Below are 18,274 nucleotides of genomic sequence, written 5' to 3' on the forward strand. Positions count from 1 at the left end.
ATTTATTGAGTGAAACAAAAACATTTTAAACAAAAGTCATTTCATTGTAGATACATAAGCTATTTAAAAAGTAAAATTATCATTATTTCAAACACACACACACACACACATACACATACATATACATAAGCTTGAAATTTAAAAAAAAATATTTATTTGAGAGACAGAGAGCAGGGGAAGGGGCAGAAGGAAAGACTTGCCATTGAGTGTGGCGCTGGACTCAGAGTTCTATCTCACAACCCCAAGATCATGACCTGAGCTGAAACCAAGAGTCAGATGCTAACTGACTGAGCTATCCAGGTGCCCCAATATGCTTGAAATTTTCATTGCAATTATTAGTTCCAATTTCCATTCTTTTCCTTCTAAAATCTTACAGAAGCGGTAGGCTATTTGTGTTCTTAGATATGCCTTTGGCTATTTCTGCAGCAGAATCATTATGTAATTATCCCATTCCAACTGTGATGAGATGAATGATCTTTGTACACTTGTACTGCACTTGGAAAATATGTTTATACTAAGTTGCTGTGTTGCAGGACATTGATGACAAGTCTAGATGAAACTCAGAATAGCACTTTAATGGATTTGCTGCTGGCAATGAAAAAGTAGCCTTGAATTAAATCAAACTACTACTACTGGTCTATTGTGAATCAACAAAAAAATTGTCATATGGGTGCTCATAGCCTAATTTGGTCTAAAAAAGAATAAATCTCTAGGCACTGTCTGTATTATAAATTCCCACTGTTACCTCTTTATTTCCATGCAACATGTAAATCATTTTGTTCTATGAAATAAATACTTCAGTATATGAATATTTTAAGTCTTGCTAGGGTATGTCTAGCATACTCTAGCTAGACAATGCTCTTAAATGTAGAATTTCATAGACCACTAACAAAGCTGTGATTTAATCTTTAGTAATGGTGTAACATAGATTGAATTCATCTGGTTGCTGGGAGACTCGGAGCATGCTTATATAGCTTTAGTATTTGGTGAGTAGCTACATGAATTTTATTAAGCAAATGATTTCTGGAATACAGAGTGGTCTCCACTATGGAAGTAACATAAATCTGATAGCTACATGGTCTAAGCACAGAATCAGCAAATAAATATATGTATCAATCCCTAAATCACTTTTCAAAATAAAATGGGGTTTTCACATTTATTCATGACTGGGAAATTTTAATGTATTAAGTTCAATGGACAAAGTGTGAATGGAGTGATAACAAGTTAAATTATAGATGCATTCTGAACAATCAACGGTTTGAAAGAAAAACAGGAAACTCGAATGCTGGTCTGCTGCTGGTGTACTTTTTTTTCTTCTTCTTCTTTTCTACAAACAGGAAAGATTGTAGTCAGTTTATTTGACCTGTCTTTTATGTTTTATGTCAGACCACACCTCCTACCTGCCTTTGAACTTTACTCAAAGATTTTGTGTTGTCCTGCCCAACTTTTCCACATGCACCATATCATTTTGATGGCCTGATTTATTTTATTTCCACAACTCCTGATTGCTTTTGTTATCTAGACCTTAAGCATAAACATCATTATCATTTTAATTATGAATCTATTGCTTAGATACTGGAAACATATATTTAAAGCCATGCAAAAACTACATTATTTAATGGTACCTGATAATCCTTAGGTGGATCTATAGACTACATCTTACCACACTAATCTTTTTGCACAAATCTGAAAAATAAACTTTAAAACTTTCCTGCCATTTTCTTCAACTGCAGATGGACATTTATTAAAATCACAAACCAATCTGTATTTTTTAACAGCAACTTTGATAAAGTAGATAATGTGAATACCAATGTTTATCAAATATGCTTTCTTCTTATCTTGGTTTGGTTTATCTATAGTACACTTCCCTTGGAGACCATTACCAGAAGTGGTTATTGAATATACTTTATTTTTTTGTAACTTGTGATACTGTGTAACTAAATGTGAGATTAAGTCATTATATTATACTATCTTCACATCAGTAATATCTGGTAAGAATTAAAATTTTATATAAATAGTTTAAAATTTTTATCTTTTCCATGTAATTTTCATTCAAAATTTGTTAGGCTTTCCCATATATCAAATGGGAAATGTAATGACTAATTTAAGCTTGTGTAGCTTAATTTCTTTTTTTTTTTAAGATTTTATTTATTTATTTAGTACTAGTGGAGGGAGGGGCAGAGAGAGAGAGAATCTCAAGCAGACTCCATGCTGAGCAGGGAACCTGACATGGGTTCCATCTCATGACTCTGAGATCATGACTGGAATTGAAAACAAGAGTCAGACCCTTATTTGACTGAGCCACCCAGGTTCCTCTAGTTTAGTTTCTAATCACAGATATGTAAAAATATATGGAAAATATATGGAAGAATAAACACATTTATAATTAGCAATATTAACTATAGGGGGAAATTGCAACACATTTTTTTTTTAATATTTTTGCTTCATTGATTTGTTAACACATCACTTTGAATAGACATTCTCAAATGCAGATAAATTAACTTTACAAAACCAATCACTCATGCTGCATTACTAATTTTGTCAACGTGGTCATTTGTTCCAAATATGACTATAATGTTATGAGCTTAACCAATAGCTCCTTGGAGAGTTCGAAAGGACTCCAGTCATCAGCCTCCCTCCTAATTCAGAATATCTTGTCCTGTAAAGATTATCTGCTTTCTCTGTACATATGCTGAATACATTTATCTCAGCTTTCACATAAGAAGTTTGGGAATTGGGCACCTGGGTGGCTCAGTGGGTTAAAGCCTCTGCCTTTGGCTCAGGTCATGATCCCAGGGTCCTAGGATCGAGCCCCACATTGGGCTCTCTGCTAGGCAGGGAGCCTGCTTCCCTTCCTCTCTCTGTGTCTCTCTCTCTGCCTACTTGTGATCTCTCTCTCTGTGTCAAATAAATAAATAAAATCTTTAAAAAAAAAAAAAAAAGAAAGTTTGGGAATAATCAATAGTAGTTATTATACCCATCCCAAATATTTATCTAGGGTTGAACAATACTGATTATTTAAGACTTCCTCCATAACATTCTAGTCATCCTTCTCTAGATAAATGATAGTTCAAATTATAGTTTAAAATCCTGGAGAAGAGACCATGGTTCCCTGATGCCAAGTGACATTGAGTAGTTTTTTAAGTGGCTGTTGGACATTTGTGTCTTCCTTGGGGATATGTCTGTTCATGTCTTCTGTCCATTTCTTGACTGGATTATTGAATGGATAAAGAAAATGTTGTACAAATATATAATGGAATATTATTCAGCCATCAAAAAGGATGAGATCTTACCATTTGCAATGACATGGATGGAACTGGAGGGTATTATGCCAAGTGGAGTAAGTCAGTCAGAGAAAGACAATTATCATATGGTTTTACTCATATGTGGAATTTAAGAAACAAAACAGAGGATCATAGGGGAAGGTAGGGGGAAAATAAAATGAAATAATATCACAGAGGTAGACAAACCATAAGAGACTCTTAACTATAGGAAACAGACTAAGGGTTGCTAGAGAAGAAGTGTGTGGGGGGGATGGGGTAATCAGGTGATGAACATTAAGGAGGGCACATGATGCAATGAGCATTGGGTGTTATATGGAACAGATGAGTAACTGAACTCCACATCTGAAACTAATGATACATTATATCTTAACTAATTGAATTTAAATAAGTTCAAAAATAAAACAGTGCACTCAATGTTTAAAACAAAATCAAAATGATTCCAATGGTATATGTGGCCCTTCTCCCAATTTTAGTGAGGTAGTTTTTATATATTTTTTTGTACTTCTCTATGAGAAATTTATCTCCCTACTACTTCCCCTAGTTCCCTGAAAAACAGGATGTGTTAACACCCTATTTCTCCTCAAGGCTTCTTTCAAACTATTATTCCAGGGTAATAAAAAGGGGGGGAGGACTCCCTTCTTCAAATGTAATTTTTCTGAGTCTACATTGTCAAACTTACATGATTGTTTCTATCTCAAGATTATTTTACCTTCTGTGTCTATCTTCTGACTCTGATTTTGGGTGTTAAACATACATATGAAATATCTAGCTGAGGAGTAATAAGGATGAATTTAAAACAATCTGTTCTATTTTCCCACTAAAAGGGTGTCTGGTGGCTGAGTCCACTAAGTGTCTGACTCTTGATTTCAGCTCAGGTCATGATCTCAGGGTCAAGAGATCAAGCCCTATTTTAGGCTCCACGATCAGTGCAGAGACTGCGTGGGATTCTCTCTCCCTCTCCTTCTGCTCCTTCTCCTGTGCTTACTCTCTCTCAAATAAATAAATAAAATCTTTTTAAAAATCTCATTAAAATAAAAATAAAGAGAATTTTAATGTGGGAACATATAAGAACAAAGATAATGGGACTGGAGACAACCACAACTATATTTTTTTAAGACAAATGGACAGATAATAACTAAATATAGCAATTTGGGAAAACTGACTCCTAGATCTATGGTGGAAAAGCCAAGAAAGAGTCTATACTATAGGATATCCCCCTTAAAAATCATGAACTTGTGATAACAGTCTTCTGTAGAAGGATAAGGTAGATGAAAATGAGGATGATTCATTGAAAACTTTAGGAAAGAGATAAAACTATATAGCCATTAGAATAGCTAAAATTATAAATATAGATAACACTAAATGTTGACATGGATGTAGAGCATATATAAAATGGTATAACCACTTCAGAAAACTGTTGGACAGTTTCTTAGAAATGCAAGCACATACTTAGGTATTTATCCAAGAATAATGAAAGCTTATATCCACACAAAGATTTGTACATGAATATGCATAAAGCTTTATTCATAGTGCCCCCAAACCAGAAATAACTCAAGTGACCATCTGTAGGAGAGTGGACAAACGAAAGGAGGTACATTTTTTTTCCTAATTTTTATTTAAATTCTAGTTGGTTAACATACGGTACAATATTGGTTTCTGGAGTAGAATTTAGTGATTCATCACTTACATACAACACCCAGTGTTCATCATATCAATAGCCATCACCCATCTACCCCATCCTCCACCCACATCCCTCTATCACTCCTCAGTTTGTTATCTGTTTTTAAGAGTCTCTTATGGTTTGTTTTCATCTCTCTTCTTTCTTTTTCTTTCCCTTCCCATAGGTTCATCTGTTTTGTTTCTTAAATTCCACATATGAGTGGAATCATATGGTATTTTTCTTCCTCTTATTTCACTCAGCATAATACACTCTAGCTGCATCCATGTTGCTGCAAATGGCAAAACTTCATTCTTTTTGATGGCCAAGTAATAGTCCATCCTATGTCTATATCACATCATTTTTTTAAAGATTTTATTTATTTATTTGTCAGAGAGAGAGAGTATGCACAAGCCAGGCAGAGTGGTAGGCAGAGGCAGACAGAGAAGAGCAGGCTCCTTGCTGAGCAAGGAGCCTGATGTGGGACTCAATCCCAGGACACTGGGATCATGACCTGAACCGAAGGCAGTGGCTTAACCGACTGAGTCACCCAGGTGCCCCATACCACATCATTTTTATCCATTCATCTGTAGATGGACATTTTCACTCTATCCATACTTTGGTTATTATTGATAATGCTGTTGTGAACATCAGGCTGCATGTACCCTTTGAATCTGTATTTATATATCCTTCGGGTAAATACCTAGTAGTGTAATTGTTGGATCATAGGGCAATTCTATTTTTATCTTTTTGAGGAACTTCATATTGTTCCCTAGAGTGGCTGCTCTAATTTGCATTCGTTGTGCAAGAGGATTCCCCTTTGTCTGCATCCTCACCAACACCTGTTGTTTCTTGTGTCATTACTTTTAGCCATTCTGACAGATGTGAGGTGGTATCTCATCGCGGTTTTAATTTGTATTTCTTTGCTAATGAGTGATGTTGAGCATCTCTTCATGTGTCTGTTAGCCATCTGGATCCCTCCTTTGGAAAAGTGTCTATTCGTGTCTTCTGCCTATTTCTGAACTGGATTATTTCGGGTGTTGAGTTTGATAAATTCTTTATAGACTAGATATTAACCCTTTATCAGAGATGTAATTTGCAAATATCCTTAAAGAAGTACATTTATATTATGTAATGTTATTTAGCACTAAAAGAAAAAAACTACTATAAATGTAAGAACATTGGTGAATCTCAAAATCATTACGCTGAAAAAAAAAAGAAGCAAAAGACAAAAGGCTACAAACTATATCTCATTCATATAGGTTGCAAAATCATCTAAAATAGTTGTATGGGGTAAGGACTGAAGAGGGATTGACTGCAGAGTACCATGAGCAATCTTTCATTAGTGACAAACATATCATGCATTGTGATTGCGTCGGTGTGATCAGCAATGAATGCACCTGTCAAAACTCATTGGATTATATACTTTAGATAGATGTGGTTTCTCATATGCCTGTTACTCCTCAATAAAATCAGTAAGTAAAAAGTAATTTTAAAAAGGACAAAGAAACAATCAGAACCTCAGATCTTCTCAATCATTGCATGTTGCCAAAGAATTTGTTTTCTTTTGTGTCAACAAAAGACCCAAGATCTCTGAACTAGGAGATGCCAGGCATATTTGAGAGTGGAGTTTCCTTTTGAACAGAGAATGATTAAGCAAATACTTATGATGCTGAATACTAATACCCTACCTAGCTTTCTCCTATTTTAGCTTCCAGAATGAGAGCAGCCAGGACTATATCTTTTCAGCAGCATATTAGAAGATCTATATAGGAGGAATCTCCTCAGCCAGGAGGAATATTATACTAGACTAAGAATATACTATTGTCCCTTTTGTTTCAGGAACTTACAGGATACTTACATTCCCTTCCCCTACAAGGAAATGACATAACTTATACTGAAGGTCACTGTAACAAGCGTTATCTAGGGACTCAATGTTTCCAATCAGCTTTTAATATTAGCATACAAACAAAAATCACTGTCATCTGTAAAATGTATCCAAGTTAAAAGACAGAGCTCAAAATAAACAAAGAAAAGACATAATTTTTTAAAAAAATATTTTATTTATTTGAGAGAATAAGTGAAAGAGAGAGAGAAGGAGTGTGGGAAGGGCAGAGAGAGAGAGAGAAACAGGCTCCCTACTGAGCAGGGAGGCAGCTGCAGGGCTTGCTCCCAGGACCCTGGAATCATGACTTGAGCTGAAAGCAGATGCTTAACTGACTGAGCCACCCAGGTGTCCCAAGACAGAAATTTCTGAAAATAAAGACTATGCATGAAAAAAGATTGAAATATTTTATTGCTAACAGAGAAATAAGATTTTTTAATTTTTTTAAAAAAATTTATTATTATTTTTATTATTTTTTATTTTTTATAAACATATAATGTATTTTTATCCCCAGGGGTACAGGTCTGTGAATTGCAAGGTTTACACACTTCACAGCACTCACCATAGCACATACCTTCCCCAATGTCCATAACCCCACTTCTCTCCCAAACCCCCTCCCCCCAGCAACCCTCAGTTTGTTTTGTGAGATTAAGAGTCACTTATGGTTTGTCTCCCTCCCAATCCCATCTTGTTTCATTCATTCTTCTCCTACCCCCTTACCCCCCATGTTGCATCTCCAATTCCTCATATCAGGGAGATCATACAATAGTTGTCTTTCTCCGATTGACTTATTTTGCTAACCATGATACCTCTAGTTCCATCCACATCATTGCAAATGGCAAGATTTCATTTCTTTTGATGGCTGCATAGTATTCCATTGTGTATACATACCACATCTTCTTTATCCATTCATCTGTTGATGGACATCTAGGTTCTTTCCATAGTTTGGCTATTGTAGACATCGCTGCTATAAACATTCGGGTGCACGTGCCCCTTTGGATCACTACGTTTGTATCTTTAGGGTAAATACCCAGTAGTGCAATTGCTGGGTCGTAGGGTAGTTCTATTTTCAACATTTTGAGGAACCTCCATGCTGTTTTCCAGAGTGGTTGCACCAGCTTGCATTCCCACCAACAGTATAGGAGGGTTCCCCTTTCTCCACATCCTCGCCAGCATCTGTCATTTCCTGACTTGTTGATTTTAGCCATTCTGACTGGTGTGAGGTGATATCTCATTGTGGTTTTGATTTGTATTTCCCTGATGCCGAGTGATATGGAGCACTTTTTCATGTGTCTGTTGGCCATCTGGATGTCTTTTTTGCAGAAATGTCTGTTCATGTCCTCTGGCTATTTCTTGATTGGATTATTTGTTCTTTGGGTGTTGAGTTTGCTAAGTTCTTTATAGATTTTGGACACTAGCCCTTTATCTGATATTTCGTTTGCAAATATCTTCTCCCATTCTGTCAGTTATCTTTTGGTTTTGTTAACTGTTTCCTTTGCTGTGCAAAAGCTTTTGATCTTGATGAAGTCCCAATAGTTCATTTTTGTCCTTGCTTCCCTTACCTTTGGCGATGTTCCTAGGAAGAAGTTGCTATGGCTGAGGTCAAATAAGTTGCTGCCTGTGTTCTCCTCAAGGATTTTGATGGATTCCTTTCTCACATTGAGGTTCTTTATCCATTTTGAGTCTATTTTCATGTGTGGTGTAAGGAAATGATCCAATTTCATTTTTCTGCATGTGGCCGTCCAATTTTCCCAACACTATTTATTGAAGAAGCTGTCTTTTTTCCATTGGACATTCTTTCCTGCTTTGTCGAAGATTAGTTGACCATAGAGTTGAGAGTCTATTTCTGGGCTCTCTATTCTGTTCCATTTATCTATTTGTCTGTTTTTGGGCTGGTACCATGCTGTCTTGATGATGAAATTTTTATTATTTTTAAAAATTTTTTAGAAATAAGACACTTTTCATGAGAAAGAACAAAGATATTATAAAAAAGATTGAGCAAAACTGAAAAATTCTATAGAAACTTTTGAAGATAAAATTGAGGAGATCTCCCACAAAGCAGAAAAACTGAAACAAGAACAACAGAAAGTGATGGAGAATTAAGAAGAAAAAGATAATGAAATGAGAGGAACAGTCAAGGAGGTACAACATCCAAATAATGGAAGTGCCAGAAAAACAACACAATAAAAACCGAAGGGAGGAATCTATCAATTAAATAATTCATGATTTTTTCTCATAACTGAAAGACATTAGTTACCAGAATGAAAACAGCCCACTGTGTGCTTAGCAAAACAGATAGAAGTTTACCTATAACAAGACATATTAACATGACATTTATGAATCCTGGGGGCAAAGATAAGGTTCTTCAAGCTTCCAAGAGGTAAAAAAATAAATAAGTAAATGGGTCACATGAAAAAGGTCTGGTATTAGAAAGGCTTCAGGCTGCTGAAGAACAACTCTGGAAGCCAGACAATGGAACAATGTCTACAGGATTCTCTGGGGAATCTATTTCAAACCCAGGGCTTGATACCCAGCCAAACCATAAATCAAGGGTGATGGTAGAGATATGCAATATCTCCAGGATAGTCTGTCTTGCACTCCTTCTCAAGAAGATGCTATCAGATGTGCTTCGTTAAAACAAGGGTATGCATCAATGAAGATGGAGGCATGGGATACAAGAAGTACAAAGGGAAAGTAAAGGGTATCTTTGGGGTCATGACAAAGCAGAAATTCCAGGCAGGAAACAAATCACCCAGCCCCATCCTGGCAGACGTCTGACCTACAGAACTGTGGCCTAATAAATGAGCATTGATTTGAATTTCTAAATTTGTGATAATTTTTTGTATGTCAATAGAAAACTTGTACCATAAAATTCCATTCTCTCTACTTTATTCAGAAGTTTGCTTTATCAATTATCCCTGTGTTGTGTTTGCATGTTTAAATCCTATTTCTCTCTCCATGAGCTTCTTTTTCATTTCCCTACAACTTATATTTTGATATATTGAAAACAAACGACTAAAACCAGTAAAATCACTTTGGTGCCCTGTTCTATTGGTCTATTATTGTGTCCTAATTTTATTACCAAGCTTCTTGCAAAAATAAGCCACACTATCAATATTTTCTCCTTAATTCTGAGAAATACAGAGCCAATGTCCCGAGGAGCACAAGCAATATTTTAATTAGCAAATCTTATTCCCTTTCTTCCCTCTTTCTATTTGTCTGCAGCATTATTTAGTTGTTGACTTCTCTGTTCATCTTATCCTACATGATTCTCTCTGTCCTTCTGTCAACATGGAAATTTATTTCCAGCAAACAATCTCAAAAATGAGGACAAAATAAGAACATTTCATAAATAAGAAAACCAAAACATAGCAAAAACAAAACCAGAGAATTCACAGCTAGCAAATAAAAACTATAATAAATATTAAAAGGCATTTTTCAGACAAAAAAATATGATATCATCTGAAAATGTAGATTTAAATAAAGAAATTATAAAAATGTAGGTGTATAAAAGAGATTTCACTATTTGTAATAACATCAAGTAATAATTGTTTAAGGCAAAACTAGTAACAATGTGTTGGGGAGTTGATAATATGTGTGGTAGTAAAATGTGTGACAAAAACAGTACAAAGGAAAAGAAGAAAGAAATAGAAACAAACTTATAAAATCCTTATATGTGAAGTGGGTAAAATGACAAATATGGAAAAAAAAACTGCTAGGGAGAACACAGAGCAAGTGGAACTCATATTTAGTAGAAAAGCAAAGTGGAAAATTTTGATAGTTTTTTATTTTGTTTTTGTTTTTTTTACAAATTAAAACATTCACTTACCTTATAACACAGCAATTCCATTTTTAGATATTTAACAAAGAGAATAAAAATATATATCCACACAAGAATCTATAATCAAATTTTCAGAGCAACTTCATTCATAATAACCCCAAACTGGAAACACAAATGTCCATAAACTGGCAAACAGACAAACAAATTGTGGCACGTCCATACAATGGACTATTACTCAGCAATATGATAAAAACTACTGATACATGCAACAACATGAATGGGATCCAAAAGCATTGCTAACTGAAGAAGCCAAACATAAAAGGCTGCATACAGTATGGTTCCATTTCTATGACATTCTGGAAAAGTCTAGTAGAAAACTCTACAAACAGAAAATAGATCAAGGAGCTGTATAAGATAAGGGAACAGAGTATTAACTGTAAGGATTGAAATGTTGGGGTAATAAAATGTTCTATATCTTTTTTTAAAGATTTTATTTATTTGTTTGACAAAGAGAAATCACAAGTAGACGGAGAGGCAGGCAGAGAGAGAGAGGGAAGCAGGCTCCCTGCTGAGCAGAGAGCCCGATGCGGGACTCGATCCCAGGACCCTGAGATCATGACCTGAGCCGAAGGCAGCGGCCCAACCCACTGAGCCACCCAGGCGCCCCCCCCTAAAATGTTCTATATTTTAATAGGAGTAAATGTTTATCAAAGTTCATTGAATTGTATATTTTTGAAAGATGAATTTTATTGTATATAAATTACACTACCATAAACTTGACTTTTAAAGTTATTTTATATATTCAAAAATTTCACAATTCCACTGTTATGAATAGGGTCAATACCTGTGACATTATCAGCATTACTACTCTAGTCTGTCTAAATTGGTTACTAAAATCAGAAATGCAAAATCTTGAAGTGAAAAAAGTGTTCAGAAAACTGCTTTTCCTAGATTTTTCTTAAGAGGAGTTATCCATGCTGTCGAAAGTATCATATGCTAATATTGTTACTAATATTGAAAAAAGTGTCATTAAAAAAAAAAACTATGACTTTGTCTTTAGAGTTCTAATCTCCAACACTTTTATAACTATTGTGGTTTTTAAATAGACTTTTTAAATTTAAAATTTATATTTTTACAATTTAATATTTAGAATTATATATATTACATATATATGTATATATATGTGTGTGTGTATATATATGTATTTAATAATAAGGTAATGGTTTACTTCTCTCATATAAATTTCAGCTTTAGGTCTCCCCATCTTTGAAATAGTTCCCAATCATCCAATTTCATAGTACTTTAAAGTTATATCTTATTCACTCCCATCCCACTATTTATTTAAGTCCATTTTAAATGTAAAAACTGACTTCTAACTTTATTAACTTTTTGATGGTGATACTGGGTTGAATTCAATCTTTTTTTTTTTTTAAGATTTATTTACTTATTTATTTGAGAAGTAGAGTGAAAGAAATTCAGAGGGAGTGGGCGAAGCAGATTCCCTGCTGAGCAGAGAGCCCAATGTGGGACTCCATCCCAGGACCCTGAGATCATAACTTGAGCCAAAGGCAGATGCTTAACTGCCTGAGCCACCTGGGCACACCAGCTCTATTTTTAAAATATATATTCCCAGTGATCTAGGGCTGACCATTGTGATTTTATAAAATTATCACTATCTGGATTAGATAGTTCTGAAATGAAATGTATCCCCATTTAACCTTTCTCACTCACCAAACCAGCAAAATTCAAACACACTTTCTTCATGTAAACAAGATTTTCATTAGTGTTTGACTGTCAAATTTCCATTTTTTTTTTCAGACAACGAGACTCTTCAGCCTGTTCCAATCATTTAAACATTCAAAGGCTTCATATTCTGTCTTTAACATTTATACTATTTCTCTATTACATTGCAGAAATATGACAAGAAACTATCATCAATGTCGCTGAATTTTCAGATCAATTGCCTACTTAATTTGAATATTTAGTTTATAGTTAAACCCTACATCAACATTTCGTGCAAATAATTTTTAATTAACATTTTAAAAATTTACAGTAACTGACTTTTACCTTACTCTCTCTCACTTTATTGCAAAAGAGAAATTCTACATATACACACCTTTCTAGCATTAACAGCAGACACTCCTTCATGAAGATTTAAAAAACTGGAATCTTCAATACAGAAAATTGATGTTTAATTAAAGAGAATTCTGACACTTGATTAAGTCATTCTTTACACACAGTGGCATAAACACAGTATTCTCCTGTCTCTCCATGATAACTCATTCTTTCTTTCCTCTAGAATTGTTGGATTTGGACCCTTCACCTGGAAATTCTGTGTTGGGATAGTAAATGTTAACTGGTTGTGACCTTACCAATACAACTAGCTTTGGTGAACTTTTGTTCCTCAGAATTAAAACTGTTCCCTTGTAGAGCCTCTATGGCCCATTCATTTGGATTGCTACCCAATTTACCCTCTTAGTTCTTTATCATCCCCATCTCTCAGTACACATTGGTCTTTAAAGTCAACCTAAAAAGAAAACTTGAACAGGGGGCACCTGGGTGGCTCAGTGGGTTAAGCCTCTGCCTTTGGTTCAGGTCATGATCTTAGAATCCTGGGATTGAGCCCCACATCAGGCTCTCTGCTCAGTGGGAAGCCTGCTTCCCCCTCTCTCTCTGCCTGCCTCTCTTCCTACTTGTGACTCTCTCTCTCTGTCAAATAAATAAATAAAATCTTAAAAAAAAAAAAAAGAAAAAGGAAAGAAAAGAAAACTTGAACAGACCCATAACCAGCAAGGAAATTGAAGCAGTAATCAAAAATCTCCCAACAAACAAAAGTACAGGGCTGGATGGCTTCCCAGGGGAATTCTACCAAACATCTGAAGAACTAATACCTAGTCTTCTGAAGCCGTTTCAAAAAATAGAAATGGAAGGAAAACTTCCAAACTTGTTCTTTTTTTTTTTTTTAATATAATTTTTTATTTTTTATAAACATATATTTTTATCCCCAGGGGTACAGGTCTGTGAATCACCAGGTTTACACACTTCACAGCACTCACCAAAACACATACCCTCCCCAATGTCCATAATACCACCCCCTTCTCCCAAACCCCCTCCCCCCAGCAACCCTCAGTTTGTTTTGTGAGATTAAGAGTCACTTATGATTTGTCTCCCTCCCAATCCCATCTTCTTTCATTTATTCTTCTCGTACCCACTTAAGCCCCCATGTTGCATCACCACTTCCTCATATCAGGGAGATCATATGATAGTTGTCTTTCTCCGCTTGACTTATTTCGCTAAGCATGATACGCTCTAGTTCCATCCATGTTGTCGCAAATGGCAAGATTTCATTTCTTTTGATGGCTGCATAGTATTCCATTGTGTATATATACCACATCTTCTTGATCCATTCATCTGTTGATGGACATCTAGGTTCTTTCCATAGTTTGGCTATTGTGGACATTGCTGCTATAAACATTCGAGTACACGTGCCCCTTTGGATCACTACGTTTGTATCTTTAGGGTAAATGCCCAATAGTGCAATTGCTGGGTCATAGGGCAGTTCTATTTTCAACATTTTGAGGAACCTCCATGCTGTTTTCCAGAGAGGTTGCACCAGCTTGCATTCCCACCAACAGTGTAGGAGGGTTCCCCTTTCTCCGCATCCTCGCCAGCATCTGCCATTTCCTGACTTGTTGATTTTAGCCATTCTGACTGGTGTGAGGTGATATCGCATTGTGGTTTTGATTTGTATTTCCCTGATGCCGAGTGATATGAAGCACTTTTTCATGTGTCTGTTGGCCATCTGGATGTCTTCTTTGCAGAAATGTCTGCTCATGTCCTCTGCCCATTTCTTGATTGGATTATTTGTTCTTTGGATGTTGAGTTTGCTAAGTTCTTTATAGATTCTGGACACTAGTCCTTTATCTGATATGTCGTTTGCAAATATCTTCTCCCATTCTGTCAGTTGTCTTTTGATTTTGTGAACTGTTTCCTTTGCTGTGCAAAAGCTTTTGATCTTGATGAAATCCCAATAGTTCATTTTTGCCCTTGCTTCCCTTGCCTTTGGCGTTGTTCCTAGGAAGATGTTGCTGCGGCTGAGGTCAAAGAGGTTGCTGCCTGTGTTCTTCTCAAGGATTTTGATGGATTCCTTTCGCACATTGAGGTCCTTCATCCATTTTGAGTCTATTTTTGTGTGTGGTGTAAGGAAATGGTCCAATTTCATTTTTCTGCATGTGGCTGTCCAATTTTCCCAGCACCATTTATTGAAGAGGCTGTCTTTTTTCCATTGGACATTCTTTCCTGCTTTGTCGAAGATTAGTTGACCATAGAGTTGAGAGTCTATTTCTGGGCTCTCTATTCTGTTCCATTGATCTATGGGTCTGTTTTTGTGCCAGTACCATGCTGTCTTGATGATGACAGCTTTGTAATAGAGCTTGAAGTCCGGGATTGTGATGCCACCAACGTTGGCTTTCTTTTTCAATATCCCTTTAGCTATTCGAGGTCTTTTCTGGTTCCATATAAATTTTAGAATTATTTGTTCCATTTCTTTGAAAAAGATGGATGGTACTTTGATAGGAATTGCATTAAATGTATAGATTGCTTTAGGTAGCATAGACATTTTCACAATATTTATTCTTCCAATCCAGGAGCATGGAACATTTTTCCATTTCTTTGTGTCTTCCTCAATTTCTTTCATGAGTACTTTATAGTTTTCTGAGTATAGATTCTGTGTCTCTTTGGTTAGGTTTATTCCTAGGTATCTTATGGTTTTGGGTGCAATTGTAAATGGGATTGACTCCTTAATTTCCCTTTCTTCTGTCTTGCTGTTGGTGTAGAGAAATGCAACTGATTTCTGTGCATTGATTTTATATCCTGACACTTTACTGAATTCCTGTATAAGTTCTAGCAGTTTTGGAGTGGAATCTTTTGGGTTTTCCACATATAGTATCATATCATCTGCGAAGAGTGATAGTTTGACTTCTTCTTTGCTGATTTGGATGCCTTTAATTTCCTTTTGTTGTCTGATTGCTGAGGCTAGGACCTCTAGTACTATGTTGAATAGCAGTGGTGATAATGGACATCCCTGCCGTGTTCCTGACCTTAGTGGAAAAGCTTTCAGTTTTTCTCCATTGAGAATGATATTTGAGGTAGGTTTTTCATAGATGGCTTTGATGATATTGAGGTATGTGCCCTCTATCCCTACACTTTGAAGAGTTTTGATCAGGAAGGGATGCTCTACCTTGTCAAATGCTTTTTCAGCATCTATTGAGAGTATCATATGGTTCTTGTTCTTACTTTTATTGATGTGTTGTATCACATTAACTGATTTGCGGATGTTGAACCAACCTTGCAGCCCTGGAATAAATCCCACTTGGTCGTGGTGAATAATCTTTTTAATGTACTGTTGAATCCTATTGGCTAGTATTTTGTTGAGTATTTTCGCATCTGTGTTCATCAAGGATATTGGTCTATAGCTCTCTTTTTTGGTGGGATCCTTGTCTGGTTTTGGGATCAAGGTGATGCTGGCCTCATAAAATGAGTTTGGAAGTTTTCCTTCCATTTCTATTTTTTGGAACAGTTTTAGGAGAATAGGAATTAGTGCTTCTTTAAATGTTTGGTAGAATTCCCCCGGGAAGCCGTCTGGCCCTGGGCTTTTGTTTGTTTGGAGATTTTTAATGACTGTTTCAATCTCCTTACTGGTTATGGGTCTGTTCAGGCTTTCTATTTCTTCCTGGTTCAGTTGTGGTAGTTTATATGTTTCTAGGAATGCATCCATTTCTTCCAGATTGTCAAATTTATTGCCGTAGAGTTGCTCATAGTATGTTTTTATAATAGTTTGTATTTCTTTGGTGTTAGTTGTGATCTCTCCTCTTTCATTCATGATTTTATTTATTTGGGTCCTTTCTCTTTTCTTTTTGATAAGTCTGGCCAGGGGTTTATCAATTTTATTAATTCTTTCAAAGAACCAGCTCCTACTTTTGTTGATTTGTTCTATTGTTTTTTTGGTTTCTATTTCATTGATTTCTGCTCTGATCTTTATGATTTCTCTTCTCCTGCTAGGCTTAGGGTTTCTTTCTTGTTCTTTCTCCAGCTCCTTTAGGTGTAGGGTTAGATTGTGTACCTGAGACCTTTCTTGTTTCTTGAGAAAGGCTTGTACCGCTATATATTTTCCTCTCAGGACTGCCTTTGTTGTGTCCCACAGATTTTGAACCGTTGTATTTTCATTATCATTTTTTTCCATGATTTTTTTCAATTCTTCTTTAATTTCCCGGTTGACCCATTCATTCTTTAGAAGGATACTGTTTAGTCTCCATGTATTTTGGTTCTTTTCAAACTTCCTTTTGTGGTTGAGTTCTAGCTTTAGAGCATTGTGGTCTGAAAATATGCAGGGAATGATCCCAATCTTTTGATACCGGTTGAGTCCTGATTTAGGACCCAGGATGTGATCTATTCTGGAGAATGTTCCATGTGCACTAGAGAAGAATGTGTATTATGTTGCTTTGGGATGAAATGTTCTGAATATATCTGTGATGTCCATCTGGTCCAGTGTGTCGTTTAAGGCCTTTATTTCCTTGCTGATCTTTTGCTTGGATGATCTGTCCATTTCAGTGAGGGGAGTTTTAAAGTCCCCTACTATTATTGTATTGTTGTTGATGTGTTTCTTTGATTTTGTTATTAATTGGTTTATATAGTTGGCTGCTCCCACGTTGGGGGCATAGATATTTAAAATTGTTAAATCTTCTTGTTGGACAGACCCTTTGAGTATGATATAGTGTCCTTCCTCATCTCTTATTATAGTCTTTGGCTTAAAATCTAATTGATCTGATATAAGGATTGCCACTCCTGCTTTCTTCTGATGTCCATTAGCATGGTAAATTCTTTTCCACCCCCTCACTTTAAATCTGGAGGTGTCTTCGGGCTTAAAATGAGTTTCTTGGAGGCAACATATAGATGGGTTTTGTTTTTTTATCCATTCTGATACCCTGTGTCTTTTGACAGGGGCATTTAGCCCATTAACATTCAGGGTAACTATTGAGAGATATGAATTTAGTGCCATTGTTTTGCCTGTAAGGTGACTGTTACTGTATATGGTCTCTGTTCCTTTCTGATCTACCACTTGTAGGCTCTCTCTTTGCTTAGAGGACCCCTTTCAATATTTCCTGTAGAGCTGGTTTGGTGTTTGCAAATTCTTTCAGTTGTTGTTTGTCCTGAAAGCTTTTAATCTCTCCTTCTATTTTCAATGATAGCCTAGCTGGATATAGTATTCTTGGCTGCATGTTTTTCTCGTTTAGTGCTCTGAAAATATCATGCCAGCTCTTTCTGGCCTGCCAGGTCTCTGTGGATAAGTCAGCTGCCAATCTAATATTTTTACCATTGTATGTTACAGATTTCTTTTCCCGGGCTGCTTTCAGGATTTTCTCTTTGTCACTGAGACTTGTAAATTTTACTATTAGGTGACGGGGTGTGGGCCTATTCTTATTGATTTTGAGGGGCATTCTCTGAACCTCCTGAATTTTGATGCTCGTTCCCTTTGCCATATTGGGGAAATTCTCCCCAATAATTCTCTCTAGTATACCTTCTGCTCCCCTCTCTCTTTCTTCTTCTTCTGGAATCCCAATTATTCTAATGTTGTTTCGTCTTATGGTGTCACTTATCTCTCGAATTCT

This window comes from Mustela lutreola, chromosome 14 (assembly GCF_030435805.1).
Source record: "Mustela lutreola isolate mMusLut2 chromosome 14, mMusLut2.pri, whole genome shotgun sequence".
Taxonomy (NCBI): domain Eukaryota; kingdom Metazoa; phylum Chordata; class Mammalia; order Carnivora; family Mustelidae; genus Mustela; species Mustela lutreola.